The sequence below is a fragment of the Felis catus genome, chromosome B1, assembly GCF_018350175.1.
Source record: "Felis catus isolate Fca126 chromosome B1, F.catus_Fca126_mat1.0, whole genome shotgun sequence".
NCBI classification, from domain to species: Eukaryota; Metazoa; Chordata; class Mammalia; order Carnivora; family Felidae; genus Felis; species Felis catus.
The window spans coordinates 163624378-163637777 of NC_058371.1; the positions used below are offsets into that span (position 1 = coordinate 163624378).

Genomic DNA, 13400 nt, shown 5'->3' on the forward strand with positions numbered 1-13400 from the left:
TTTATTTCCTAGATCTGAGTAGCCTCTAAGCTCTATGCAGTGGGAGTGTATGCAGCGTATGTCTATACAAGGAGACGTTTAAGTGTGGCGTTTTAAGTCTGGATAGGGCGAGGCAGTTTATGTCAAACCAGTATTTCCATAGAAAGCACCCTGTTTTAACTTAGAGTGTTTATTTAGGGTGATTAGGATCGGAGGTGAATGAGTTTGGGGAAAGGAACTAACCATCCCTTAATTTACCTGTTGGCATCACCACTAGTCTTATAGGATCTAGCTCCTCAGTGACTCTTAAGTTTGTAATCTCTACCCTCAAAATAAGGCACATCCCTATCTATCACCTAGATTATTTTAAGGCCTTTTTGTGACCATTGGTACTTCTCCATGTCCCCACTTACTCCCCCAAAAGTCTTATGTTCTCTTCATCTCTCCATTACTCAAACATCTTTGATGAAGGCACCTAGCTGGCTCAGTCAGTACAGCATGAGACTCTTGATCTCAGAGCTGTGAGTTCAAGCCCCACGTTAGGTGTAGAGATTACTAAAACAAAACAAAGAACTTCCCATGCTCCCTTCTGCCTATATAAACACCAAATTCCATAGACACCTCCTAACTTTCCAACTTTATCTGACGACATTATAACTTCATCCTGCATTCAGGTTTACATCATTTAGACCAATCATTTACTCATTTATCTTAGCAAAGTTTTGAGGTCTTCATTGGTCCTGGATCAATTTTTCCCCTGTTGTTCACAATTGCTATTTTGAAATTTCCCTGTCCTTGAACTTTCACTGAGAAAATTTAGGCTGTCAGGAAGAAACTTCCTCATTCCTTACCCCATTGCAGTACACATTTACTATCCGCATTCACACTCCTTGGCCCGTCGAAGAAGTGAGCATTCTGTGGTCAAGGTTTAGCTCTTGCTACAGTCCTGGGCATGGATCCATTCATACTTCCCATTCTTTCACTTCCAAGCTTTCCTTATCTAATGGCTTCTTCCCATTGGCTAAAGCATGCCCAAGTAAAGTAAAAGTAAAAGTAAAAAAACAAAACAAAACAAAACCCTACCCTACGGCTCCCTCAAAATACCACCTTCTTTTCTTTCCATAGCTAGATTCCTCAGAGGAGTTTTCAGTGGCTCTCCATTGACTCCTCGTTGCACTGCCATCAGGCTTCAGCTCACCATGCCCTTGACCTGTGCCAGTAAAGGTCACGACAACCTCCAGCTGCTACATACCAGGGAATCCTCAGTCTTCCTCAAACAAGGTCTCTGTAGCATTGGACACTGTAGACCACCCCCACCTTGAAACTCATCCTGTGGTTCTGTGCTAGCTCTCTGCAAGGGCAAGGATCCCAGCAAGACACAGATGGCAAGAAACAGGGAGACTGGAGACAGTCCAATGAAGGAACCACTTGAAAAGATCTAGATGGGATTAAGAGCGACTAGCAAAGGAAGGTGAGGGACCTACAGACAAGCAACAGAGGGCGCCTTTCCCACCCCGAGGCCTGCAGAGGCAAAAGAACTGTAGCTGGGTGTGCACAACGGGAGTGTGGACTTTGGTGTGCACAACGGGAGTGTGGACTTTGAGTGTGGACACCCGCTGACAATCCACAATGTGGCGGGAAAGATCACCCAGCTTCCCTCTCTTCTGGCCTTCCCTTCTCTTGTCAGTGCCTCCCAGCAGCTGACCTCTGGAAGCCAGAGAGCAAGAGAGCTGGTAGCTGCAGTCCACAGAGGTCAGCCTTCCAGGCCACAAAGCAGGATAAAGAAGGGAAGAAAGTAGATCTGGAGGGGCAAATGGAGAATATCCAGCATGCCCTTACCTCTGATTCTTCTACCTCTCTGGTCATTCTTCCTCGGGCTCCTTTCTACTTCTTCTTTCTATGCTCACCTGTTAAATACCTATGTTTCCTAGGGTGTGGTCCTTTCCAGGACCTGTCTTCTGTCTTCTCACTCAATCCACTTTCCCTGTGTGAACTGTCAATTCCACCACCACCTTAACTGCTGATGTTTTTTGTTTCTGTAACTCCAGCTCTGAAATCTTCCTGGAACTTCACACTCGCATCCAGCTGCCATTTGGATATTTCCATAGGCACCTCCAACCAAGTGTGTCCAAAATGAAGCTCATTAGCTCCGCCTAATCCTCTCCACCCACCATATCTGATCCTCTGTGTCCCTTTTCGCCATCTACTTGGTTGTTCCATCCAGAAACCCAGGAGTCATTCTTTTGACTTCCTCCTCACTTCCCACATCTAATTCATTAGTCAGCAGGAACAGCCAAGTCTAGCCCCTAAACATTTACCAAATCTAGCCCCTCCTCTCTGTCCACACTGCCAGCTTTTGCTCTCACCTTGACCTTTCCACTGGAATCTAAGATAATAGCACACCAACAGGTTTCTTTACCTCCAGTCCTATATGCTGTTATTATTTCCCACAGTACAGCCAGGGGGCAGTCCCTAAAATGCAAATATGATCATGAGGCTCCCCTGATTGGAGTCCATCGATAGGCTTTTCTGCTTCACTTCAGCCCCAGATAACTCCCTGTCCCCAGGTCTTTGCCCCTGTCACAACTGTCCTCAATGTACTTCCCAACCCCACCCAATGACCACACCCAAACAAGCCCTCCTCTGGCTCAGTAACCCCTACTCTGTTCTCACATTCATGTTCACTTCCTCAGGGAAGGCTTCTTGGACCCCCTGAGCAAGTTAGATTTTTCCATTACAAACTCTCATTACATAAGCATCATCCTTCACAGACAAGAGCTTATCACAAGTAAAATTAAATAGGTATATTTGTGATTATTGATTTAACGTCTGTCTGCCCCTTGTATATTATAGCCTCCAGGAGAACAACAATAACAAAATGTGTCTTGCCTCCCCAGGTCTGTCATTTAGGTTTTCCATACAACAATGTATTAAATAAATGAGTGAAAACAAACCCTTTAGTACAATGTACAGGGATGTCCATGATCTGGCCCTGCTTTCCAGGCAGTTTTCCATCCAGTATTTATTTCATTGTGCCCTACCTCATTCCTGACCTCAAAGTTACAAACACACTGGGCTATATCGCCTCACCACACCTTAGTCCACAGTTTCCCCTTTCCAGGCTGCACCTATGAGCTTTCCACTAAACTCAGCCTCATCTGCCTGGCAAACATCTACCCTTCTTTCATGATACAGTTTAAGGATCACCTCCTCCATGAGTCTTTCTCACCCAATTCCACCCAAGTAGAGTGGACCACTGCCTTCTTCCCTGGGGCCCCCACGGCACGGCTGTGTATTGTGGAAGAAACAAAGCTTCGCATGGTGTGATTGAGTTCTTCTAGACATCTGTGGGCCAACTGCCAGTTGGTATGTGACATTCAGTTCTGACTCAAGTCTATGAAGCTGCAAATCATCTCAGGGTGGACGGTTCTTTTATGAAGTGAAAAATTACTTTGTATTCCAGCAGCATAGAGCAAAGGTAGACACGGTTTTGACTCTTTTTGTTTGTTTTTCTTCATGCTTCCAAAAAAAAAGAAAAGGCTTCTGGTAATGTGGCATAAACATCACAGGCATTCTATGTAAGTAGCTCTGTTTCTCAGCAAGTGCTTATAAAAACAAATTTTTAAAACCCCTCTCAACGTGCCTGCTGTAAGCGTGGTTAACATTACTTGATGTGAGTGAGATCTGAGGCCTGTGAATTCCAGATTTCCAAAATGGCTCACCTTTGGGCTCTGCCCACAAACTGCCTCAAACCTGAAACCACCTAAGTTCCATAGATCTTTTTTTTTTTTAAGATTTGATTTTTAAGCAATCTCTACACCTTGAACTCACAAGCCTGAGATCAAGAGTCACATGCTCCAACAAATGAGCCAGCCAGGCACCCCCCCATAGGTCTTCTTACCTCCATTTTCCTTCTGTTTTAGTTTCATTTATTTTTATGAGTCTCCAGTTCTATGATTACATAAATGGTCTTTAAAACTTGTCTTACTTTTCATTAACATAAACGTTTTTGCATTTTTCTAGCAGAGTAGCTCAAATTTTTATCAGCCTAACAATTCCATAATAGCAAGTTTTCATCTAAGAAACATTTGAAAAATCTCTTGTATAATTTACCTTTACATGCTTCTAAACCTATTACATAAATCTCGGACCAGTGACTGTAAACCCAAAACATGAAACATTAAAATCTTAGTCTTCTTAAATCACTATGCTACAGACCTTAAACTTACACAGTGCTATACATCAATTAAATCCCAATAAAATTGGGGGGAAATATCTTATTCTTCTTGAAGAGCAACCAGTGCCATAAGTGAATTGCTTTTTTAAAGAAAATTTATTTATTCTTGAGAGAGAGAGGGAAAGAAGGAGGGAAGGAGAGAATGAGCAGGGGAGAGGTGGAGGGAGAGGGAGAGCACCCCAAGCAGGCTCCACACTGATGTGCAGGCTTGGGGCTCAATCTCACGAACTGTGAGATGATGAACCGAGCTTAAATCGAGAGTCGGGGGCACCCAGGGGGCTCAGTCGGTTAAGCATCCGACTCTTAGTTTCAGCTCAGGTCACGATCTTGCAGTTCATGGGTTCAAGCCCCACATCAGGCTCTCCACTGACAGCACGGAACCTGCCTGCAATTCTCTCTCCCCCTCCCTCTCTACCCACCCTCTGTTTTCCCTCTCTCTCTCTCTTTCTCTCGGAATAATTAAATAAAAAAAAAAGTCAGACACTTAACCGACTAAGCCACCCAGATGCCCCATGACTCAACATATTTAATCAACCATAATTTTTTGTTTTTGTTTTGATACTCAATTTGTGGTAACCTGGCCAACGGCTCCACCCTTAACCTGGTTTCTGTGTTTTCTCCAGAATTTCTAAAGCATCATTGCTTTCTGGCAATAAATGTTCCACACCAGGCTAGAACATTACCCCAAGAATGGAATCAGCTTCTCCCCAAAGATTCCTGCTTTCTCTCAGCAGAGGATAAATAGTTCAGGTTTTTCTGTTATGATATGAAATTTGTGTATCTGAAAAACCTCACATTCTGTAGAGTCACATTAAAAACCATGGGACTTTGAGACATCAAACTGGGGAGACCACTCAAAAGTCAGGCAACCTTGTAACCAGAGTGCTAAGGAAAACAGTCACTGGTACCTGACAGTCACCTTGGATGTCCCAGGCAGGCAGGGAGGCACAGCTAGAGGCTAACAATGGTGGTTGTGAAAAATTCACAGGGCCTCTTGAGTGGAAATGCTGGCCACAGTTTAGTTAGAGCTGGGGGGTGCTGGGACAATGCCGGCTGAACGAAATCTGAGCCAGGGGCTTCCTAGGCACAGCAGCCAAGAGTGACTCAAGACTGGGATGTACCAATCTGGGCATCCCCGGGGAGCCCGGTGCACGTGCTCATTTTTAATTTTCGTAAAACACAACTAAAGAAATCCTGCTTTGCTTAGTTTGTGGGGTTTTTTTTTCTTTCCTGCTGAAGGTTCTAATTCTACTCTTGCTCTGCCAGCTTCCCTTGCACAGAAAAAAATCTGGTATGATCAAACTTGAGTTCTAGGTTAGACGGACATCATTTTTAATCGCACGTGAACTAATTCACATGGTAGAAACCTGCTTCGTGAAGCCATCGACTCTTCCCTCGGTGCACATGCAGGGCACATCGAGGGGTGGGGGCTGTCCTTCCCCCTCCTCAAATCAGAGCTTATTTGTGACTGCTTTAACCAATGGAGACAGTGTAAGTGCACTGAAGGACTTCGGAGACTGTCATAAGGAGTTTTACAGTTTCCGCCGCCCGTGTTTGGGAAGCTTGCTCTGGATGAAGCCAGCTCCCTCAGAGGAAGTCCAATCACCTTAAGACCACTGTAGCCTAAGAAAGCCCAAGCTAGCCATGTGGAGAAGCCACATGGAGAGACAGATGCCCAACCAGCTCCCAAATGTTCCAGACCTCCTAGCCTGGATGCCAGACATTATGAATAAAGCCAGTGACTTCAGCAACAGCCACGACCTGATTGCAACCCTATAAGATCCACAGCACAAACAACTCAGCTGAACTCACCACCCTCCAGAACTGAGAGAGATGATAGTAAAATGCTGTTTTATGCCACTACGTCTTAAAGTGGTTTGTTTGCATGCTGTTATCTGAACATAGAGGAATACATTGTACTGGCGTGTAAAAATTAGGCATGGGAATGCAGACTAGATTATTTCTATGGAGTGTGAGGCAGGAACTGGTGTCGGTCCCCTCAACCCGAACCACAAAATCTAGCATTCCTGGAGAGCTGAAACCCTATGCCCCATGAGTAGCATTTCTTGCAGAAATGCGGAAGCAGGGTGCTTGCCTCAAGGAGGGACTCAACTACAAGACTGAAGACCTGGCCAAACCTGTCTGCGCCAAGATGGACCCCAGCGCTGACCTTTCACTGACTTTCTCCCTCATCGTGATACGAAAAATGATGCCCAGAAGTGGAGATTTCACATGCCACAACACGCGTGCATGTTCTGGGCACTGCGCCTGCTCACCCAACTTCCTGTATCTCTCCCTGCCCCAAAGGTCTTAGCGGTCACTCCTTTCCCCGCCTCTGCCCCTTTAAAAGCTTTTCCCCCATTTCTATGGGGAGTTAGCCCGAAGGACCCTTAGCTTTCTGTACTGCCTCCCTTGTGCTGGAGCATAACCCCCTGTGAAAAGACTTACCAGGAACTCCCATTTGGCCTCTAGTCAATTTCTGTTGTTTAGTGAGTCCAAGGCCCAAGAGGGTAACAAGCATAGCTTTGGGGTAACTCCAGGCGGGCTATTTAGGGGCAGAGCTAGAAGTGATCTCCTTTGTGTACAAGAGTTCACATTAATTCTCTGGCTTTCTTTTAGATTTTCTCTATGACATACCTCCTGAAATTCCACACTTTGATTTTCTTTCGTAAATTTGCCCCCCCACAGAATTATTTATAACTCAAAATCAAATAATATACGACACAACTTGTTTATCCATTCAACAGTCAGGGACACTTGGGCTGCCTCCAGAATTTGGCTATTGTAGCTAACGCTGCTGTAAACATCAAGATACACATATCCCCTTGAATTGGAGTTTGAGAGACAGCACATTCCTCAGTGGGGGAGGGGCAGAGGGCATCCCAAGCAGATTCCATGCTCAGCCCTGAACTAACTCAGGGCTCCACGCCACCACCGTGAGATCATGACCTGAGCAGCACTCAAGAGTCGGAGCTTAACCGACTGAGCCACCCGGGCGCCATATCTCGTTCTGCTTTGAACCACCTTGTTTTTCTGACAGAGTTGTGTCTAGGAAGAAGCCCCTGGATAGTCTCCTTTGGGAGCTTATCCCTTCCTTAAAACACCATGCTTTCTTGAGTCATCGGACTGTCCTCCCAACTACTAAGACAAAAGCCGGCTGAGGAAGCTTGATTGCGAAATAGCAGCTTAAATTCAGGCCCCAGTATTGTGCTTAAAATGAAGGTCTCACTTTTTGCCATCTATTTTTATGGGATTCGTAGGCTATTGTACTGCATAGTCCAGGCCCTTAAAGCTGGCCTACTTGATATGGGTCAGAACAACACGACTGACCACATGAAAAGAGAGGGCCCTCTGACTTTTTCTGCAGTTCGTCAAAGGCAACAGGATGTTCACTGGGAGGTGCACGGGGTACAGCTTGGAGACTCTGGACTATCAGAGCAACTCCTTCTTCCTTCCCGTCTCTGACAATGCTCTGTGCTCTACCCAGAAGGGCTGGAGACGGCAATGAAGCTCACTGGGGTTCTACTCATACCTCGTGGGGCTGCATAAAGATCCCCTGCTTTAGAGAAAAAAGAACCCGCCTCCGATTCCAGGCCGAGAACCAGAATGTCAGTCCTGAAGCAACCTGTGCCTTGTAGCATCTGGACCATCGGCTCATTGAGGAAGTATCATGTTTGATACATAACTCCCACCCCCCCCGACATTCCAAGATCAAATATTGAATGGAACTTTAAAGGTAAAGTCAGATTTCAAATAATTATTTGGTGAATTATTTCATAAAAATAAAATGAACATAGAGCTGACTGTCCAGTTGTAATGAAAAGTGGTTACGTGTAGCTAATAAAAAAAGGAGAATTAGCACAGCTTTAACCAGTTGTGCTGGAAGGTATGAGCCCACGGGTTCTGGTAATTCTTACCCGGGATCTGGTGCAGAAATCAGAAATGCTTTTCTTTTTTTTTTTTTTAATTTTTTTTATTTGACATTTCGTTTATTTATTTTTGAGACATAGACAGAGCATGAACGGGGGAGGGTCAGAGAGAGAGGGAGACACAGAATCCGAAACAGGCTCCAGTCTCCGAGCTGTCAGCCCCATGCAGGGCTCGAACTCATAGACTGTGAGATCATGACCTGAGCCGAAGTCGGTCACCCAACCGACTGAGCCACCCAGGCGCCCCCAGAAATGCTTTCAAATCAAATGTAAAGTTCCAAAAGGAACAAAAAGGAAAAATCACCCCTCGCTGTCTGTTTTTGGAAGAGAGAATGTTTTATTAATACTAGATATTGCCTATCAATTCTTTGCACGCATATAAAGTTAAGTCTTTCTCTGTACTTAATGCCTTTAATAACTAGTGCAAATATTACAGTCATTTCTTATATCTCATTGATTTGAAAGCTCATTTTCCATTCAAGTGCAACGCTTTATTTAAAGAGCAGCTACCTGAATACAGCTGTGAAAAATCTAGAGTTACATACACCTTCATTGACTATTTTTATTTTTTTTTTATTTTTTTTTTATTTTTTTCCACGTTTATTTATTTTTGGGACAGAGAGAGACAGAGCATGAACGGGGGAGGGGCAGAGAGAGAGGGAGACACAGAATCGGAAACAGGCTCCAGGCTCTGAGCCATCAGTCCAGAGCCCCACGCGGGGCTCGAACTCACGGACCGCGAGATCGTGACCTGGCTGAAGTTGGACACTTAACCGGCTGCGCCACCCAGGCGCCCCTTCATTGACTATTTTTAGATTCACTAAGATATATTTGCTTTCTCTGTCTCGAATGTATATGCAATATACATATATATGTATAGGTGTGTGTGTGTGTGTGTGTGTGTGTGTGTGTGTGTATTCCAGAAACATAGTGAATATACTTAATGCTCTACCCAGAAGGGCCCTGTTGTTACAAATATCTTCAATCTGGAAAAGAAGGAAAATGGTACTGTTTCCAGACTCTCTGGACTCTGCAAATACCAAAATTACTATAGGTACACTTCTGTTTTGCCTTAGCTACAGTTTATTTATGCTGATCACATTCCCTGAATGATATCTCACACCCTTCAGCAAGGAGGAGGGACTGTTGATTCAGGTGGCTGGTGAGAAATAATGTTGATAATTATGCAGGAAACAACAAGTCACTTCCCCTCCATTCCCCCTTCCCCCAAATTTGTCATTCTATTCTTTCTTACAGATGACATAGGTAACTGAACGGCCTCTGGGGAAGCATTGTTCCAATTCGGAGCAGTTTCAAGCAGTTTCCGGGTGAATAATGAGATCAGAGCTGTAAGAGCCCACCAGGTTCTCCAGCCTGATTCTGTCGAGGAAACTGAAGAGCAGATAAGTAAATTTATGTGCCCAAGGTCACTTAGCTAGTTCGCGTTTCCAACCGGAACTCACTTCGAACATCCCGCATCCATGCGGACAGTCCTCACCTTCGGTCTGCCGTTCCTGCTGGGTATGGAAGCCCTGCTCCCCAAGAGATTTAGAACATTCTTCCCAGGATGGCACAGCATCTCCAGATACTCCCGCCCCAGAAAACCATCCGCCTGCTGCAGCAAATGCCTGCCTGTGTCCTCAGGGCTACACTCCCTGGGACAGGGGTGCTCCCCTGCAGGTGGGTGTAGCCCTGTGCTTTCCACCCTTCCCGCCTAAACTTCCTCTTGCCATCTGGGCTCCACGCACCATCTTCCAGGGCCCTTCCACGTTCGCACTCACCATCACCCCGCATGGGGGGCGGTGGGGCTGCATTTCTCCTCTCCCCATCCTCCCTATGCCCACAATGACTTTTCCCTCCGTGGGCCGGGCAGCAGGGACGCTATAGCCACAGAATGCTAGCTGCTAAAACTGCCTGCGTTGATCCCCATCCCCCTCTTTTGTTTTTTTTTTTTTTTAATTTAAGTAACGCTGGAGCTGTTCCTGCCACAGCAGCCCTGACCCAGCTGGCAGAGGCCCATCTGCTCCGAGACCGGCCTCCCTGCCTCCTTCCAGCACCACATGGCGGCTGGACAGTGAGGGCCTCGCTCCCCTCCCGTGGAAAGACCGAGCACAGCAGAAGACCTTGAACCGACAAGAAATGTTCCATCCCTGTTTACCGAGGGCGACTATCTGCCGGCCGGCAAGCCACCGTGATTTTCATCAGGACGGCCGGATTTAGGAAATACAAATACAGGACGCCCGGTTGCGTTTGCCTTTCAGGTAAACAAATACTTTTTTTTTTTTTTTTTTTTTTTACTATTCAACTATGTCCCATGCAGTACTGGGGGCCTACTTATACTAAAATATTATTCTGTGGCTAAAATTCAGATTCACCGGGGTGACCTGCAGTTTACCTGGCAACCCCATTTTAACATTCCACCAAAATGAACTGAAAATTTTCCCATGCAACACAGGGTCTGCAGTTGCAGCCAGGGTGGAGGAAAGCAAGTACGGCTGCGATGCATTTGCCGCAGCAAAGAGGTGATTAGACGTCTGGTATGTTCTGCATTAGGCATTAAGCACATGCCACCCGTGCCTACCAAAGTGCCTCCTTCAAAGCCTGGGCAATGATTTACAAAGCAGTAAAAATGGAAATTCACTCACCCCCAAATCCAGCCGTGGGGGGGGGGGGGGAACATCAAGTCCTGCCTGCAGTTACCAAGGAAAAAGAGAAACAAACTGTGACAAAACCGAATCATTGCAAAAGTGTTTCCTCGCACAGAAGCAGAGCGCTGATAACAGGGAGAGTGGATTATGTAACAGCTTGCCATCTCCAAATGGAGAGCCTTCCTGGGATCCTTCCGTGTTGGAGGTGCTGCGGCTTGTGGTCACACACACACCCACACACCCACACACACACACACACACATTCTCCACCTACTCCCCCCACATCCCAGCTTCAAAATGCATCAGCTTTGACTTTGGCTGACTCAGCAGTCTGGCACGAATTGCTTCCAGTCAACTTTGCGGCTCCTTAAAATGCCGTAAGGACTACTTTGACTCATGCGCAGAAACAGTCTTGTATTTATCCTACAATTCAACGGAAGGCCTCTGATGTGCAAAATACTGTGCAAGCCAGTGAGGGAGGATGGGATGTGGGGTGTGAAGGAGGATGGGATGTGGGGTGTGAGGGAGGATGGGATGTGGGGTGTGACAGAGGACGGGGTGGGACAGGACCGACACAGTCCTGTCCTCAGAGAGCTCAGAATCCAGAGTGAAAGACTCCCAAAGACGTGCTTCCTGCACCAGAAGTACAAACGTGTGCTGTCCAGAAAAATCAGTTCCACATTTGGGAAGGAAGAGGTGAAGACAAGGGGGTAGGAATGCGAAGCCAGGGAGGTAGGAAACATGCATGCTGGACTCTTGTCCATTTTATAAAGTGATGTATGCATGCATGCAGGAAGAATCTCAATGTATTGTCTAAAGCACATGTGCGGGGTGCCTCGGTGGCTGGATCAGTTAAGCATCCGACTTTGGCTCAGGTCATGATCTTGCAGTTCGTGGGTTCAAGCCCCACACTGGGCTCTGTGCTGACAGCTCAGAGCTTGGAGCCTGCTTTGGATTCTGTGTTTTCCCCTCTCTCTGAGCCTCCCCTGCTTGTGCCTCTCTCTCTCTCTCTCTCAAAAATAAATAAACATTTTAAAGCACATATCCAAATAAATAATGTTAAACTGATTCAAAAGTACGAAAATGTAATGGGCTACAGCCTTACTTCTGTCAGTGGAGGAAAACTCAATGTATAAATTGATTCGATTTACATTTCAGTTACGAAGGCCCGGCCATTTAGGATGGTCTAAATCTAAAGACGGAAGCATGCGGAAATTTTGTCTTTTGAGTACATAATGTCATGAACTGTGTGAGCACAACTCAAAACACTGGAGGAAATGCTAATGTACACCTCTTTGCCTACGAAGAAGATTGCTACTAAGCAAAACATGAAATATTTCTTTTCAGACATCTGAATCCCGACCCAGAAGTGAATGTACAAACTGCCGTCTTGTTATTTTCCAACGAAAATACAGGGATAGTTTCCATGCAGCCACCAGGCGGTATCACTGTCCTGTAAAACCTTCCAGCTCAGCCCCCGCCTTGGCCCATAGCACCCCCGTGCCACCTTCCCGGCCTGCCTCCCCCGCAAGCCGACTACCTGCCACTCTCATTTCACCTCTTCAGCCACACTGGCTTTTCTCTCCGATCCCAGAACACGCCCAGGGTGGCCCCATTGCAAGGCCTTCCTGTTTGCCGTTTCTTGGGCATGGAGTGTTCTGTCCGTGGTTCTTGCCATGGTTGCTCATTGCAATAAAGGTCTCAGCTCACAGCTCACCCTCGCAGCTGGGCTTTCCCATCTCATCCTGTCTGAGGTAGCATACCCCATACAAAGCATTCTTTATCACATTTTACCGTCGTCTTCATACTTCCTAGAATTATCTGCCAAATTATCATTTCAGTGTCTGTCTTCCAATAAGGGCAAAAATCTTGTCTTGGTCACGATAGCATCCCTTGGGCCAAGGACAGTACTTGGCACAAAATAGGTGCTCGACAAACATTTGTCGATTGAACAAATAAATTCCAACTCCCGAGAGTTGCGGTTACGTTAGAAAGGACACACATATTCACGATGGGAACCAGGCCCCAGACTTTTCACTTTCAGAAATGCCCAAAGGAAAACGCATCCAATTTCCGCTAATAACAACCGTGTATGATTTATTGGGAAGAATTCTTGTGCTCTAGAAAATTTTAAAATTAAAGGAAGAATGTTTACTCTTCCTGACTTTCAGTCTTTTTCTTCACTTAAAACATTTTGGGGGCACCTGGGTGGCTCAGTCTGTTAAGCGTCCAACTCTTAATTTATCTCAGGTCATGATCTCATGGTTCGTGACTTTGAGCCCCACACCAGGCTCTGTGCTGACAGCGCGGAGCCTGCTTGGGATTCTCTCTCTCTTCCTCTCTCTCTGCCCCTCCCCTGCTTCTCTCTCTCTCAAAAAATAAACTAAAAGCAATTTTTTTAATAAAAATAATTAAGACATTTTCATAAAATTTCAATAGTGAGGGGCACCTGGGTGGCTCCATCGGTTAAACGTCCGACTTTGGCTCAGGTCATGATCTCATGGTTCATGAGTTCAAGCCCCGCATCGGGCCCCGTATCGTGCTGACAGCTCGAAGCCTGGAGCCTGCTTCGGATTCTGTGTCTCCCTCTCTCTCTCTGCCGCTCCC

At 46.1% G+C, this 13400-nt stretch overlaps 1 long non-coding RNA gene across 2 annotated transcripts in view; it reads left to right on the top strand.

Annotated features, from left to right (window-relative positions):
* The first annotated feature begins 4670 nt into the window (after nt 1–4670).
* The window catches only part of LOC102901004, a 30925-nt gene continuing 22195 nt past the window's right edge, over nt 4671–13400 (top strand). Inside the window, exons 1-3 of one of the 2 annotated variants that reach the window (XR_006597106.1) lie at nt 4671–7952; nt 9403–9825; nt 10111–10406. This is a non-coding gene — a long non-coding RNA (uncharacterized LOC102901004). Of the gene's footprint in view, nt 7953–9402; nt 9826–10110; nt 10923–13400 lie in introns of those variants that run through there. The other variant, XR_002741895.2, reaches the window with a different exon arrangement.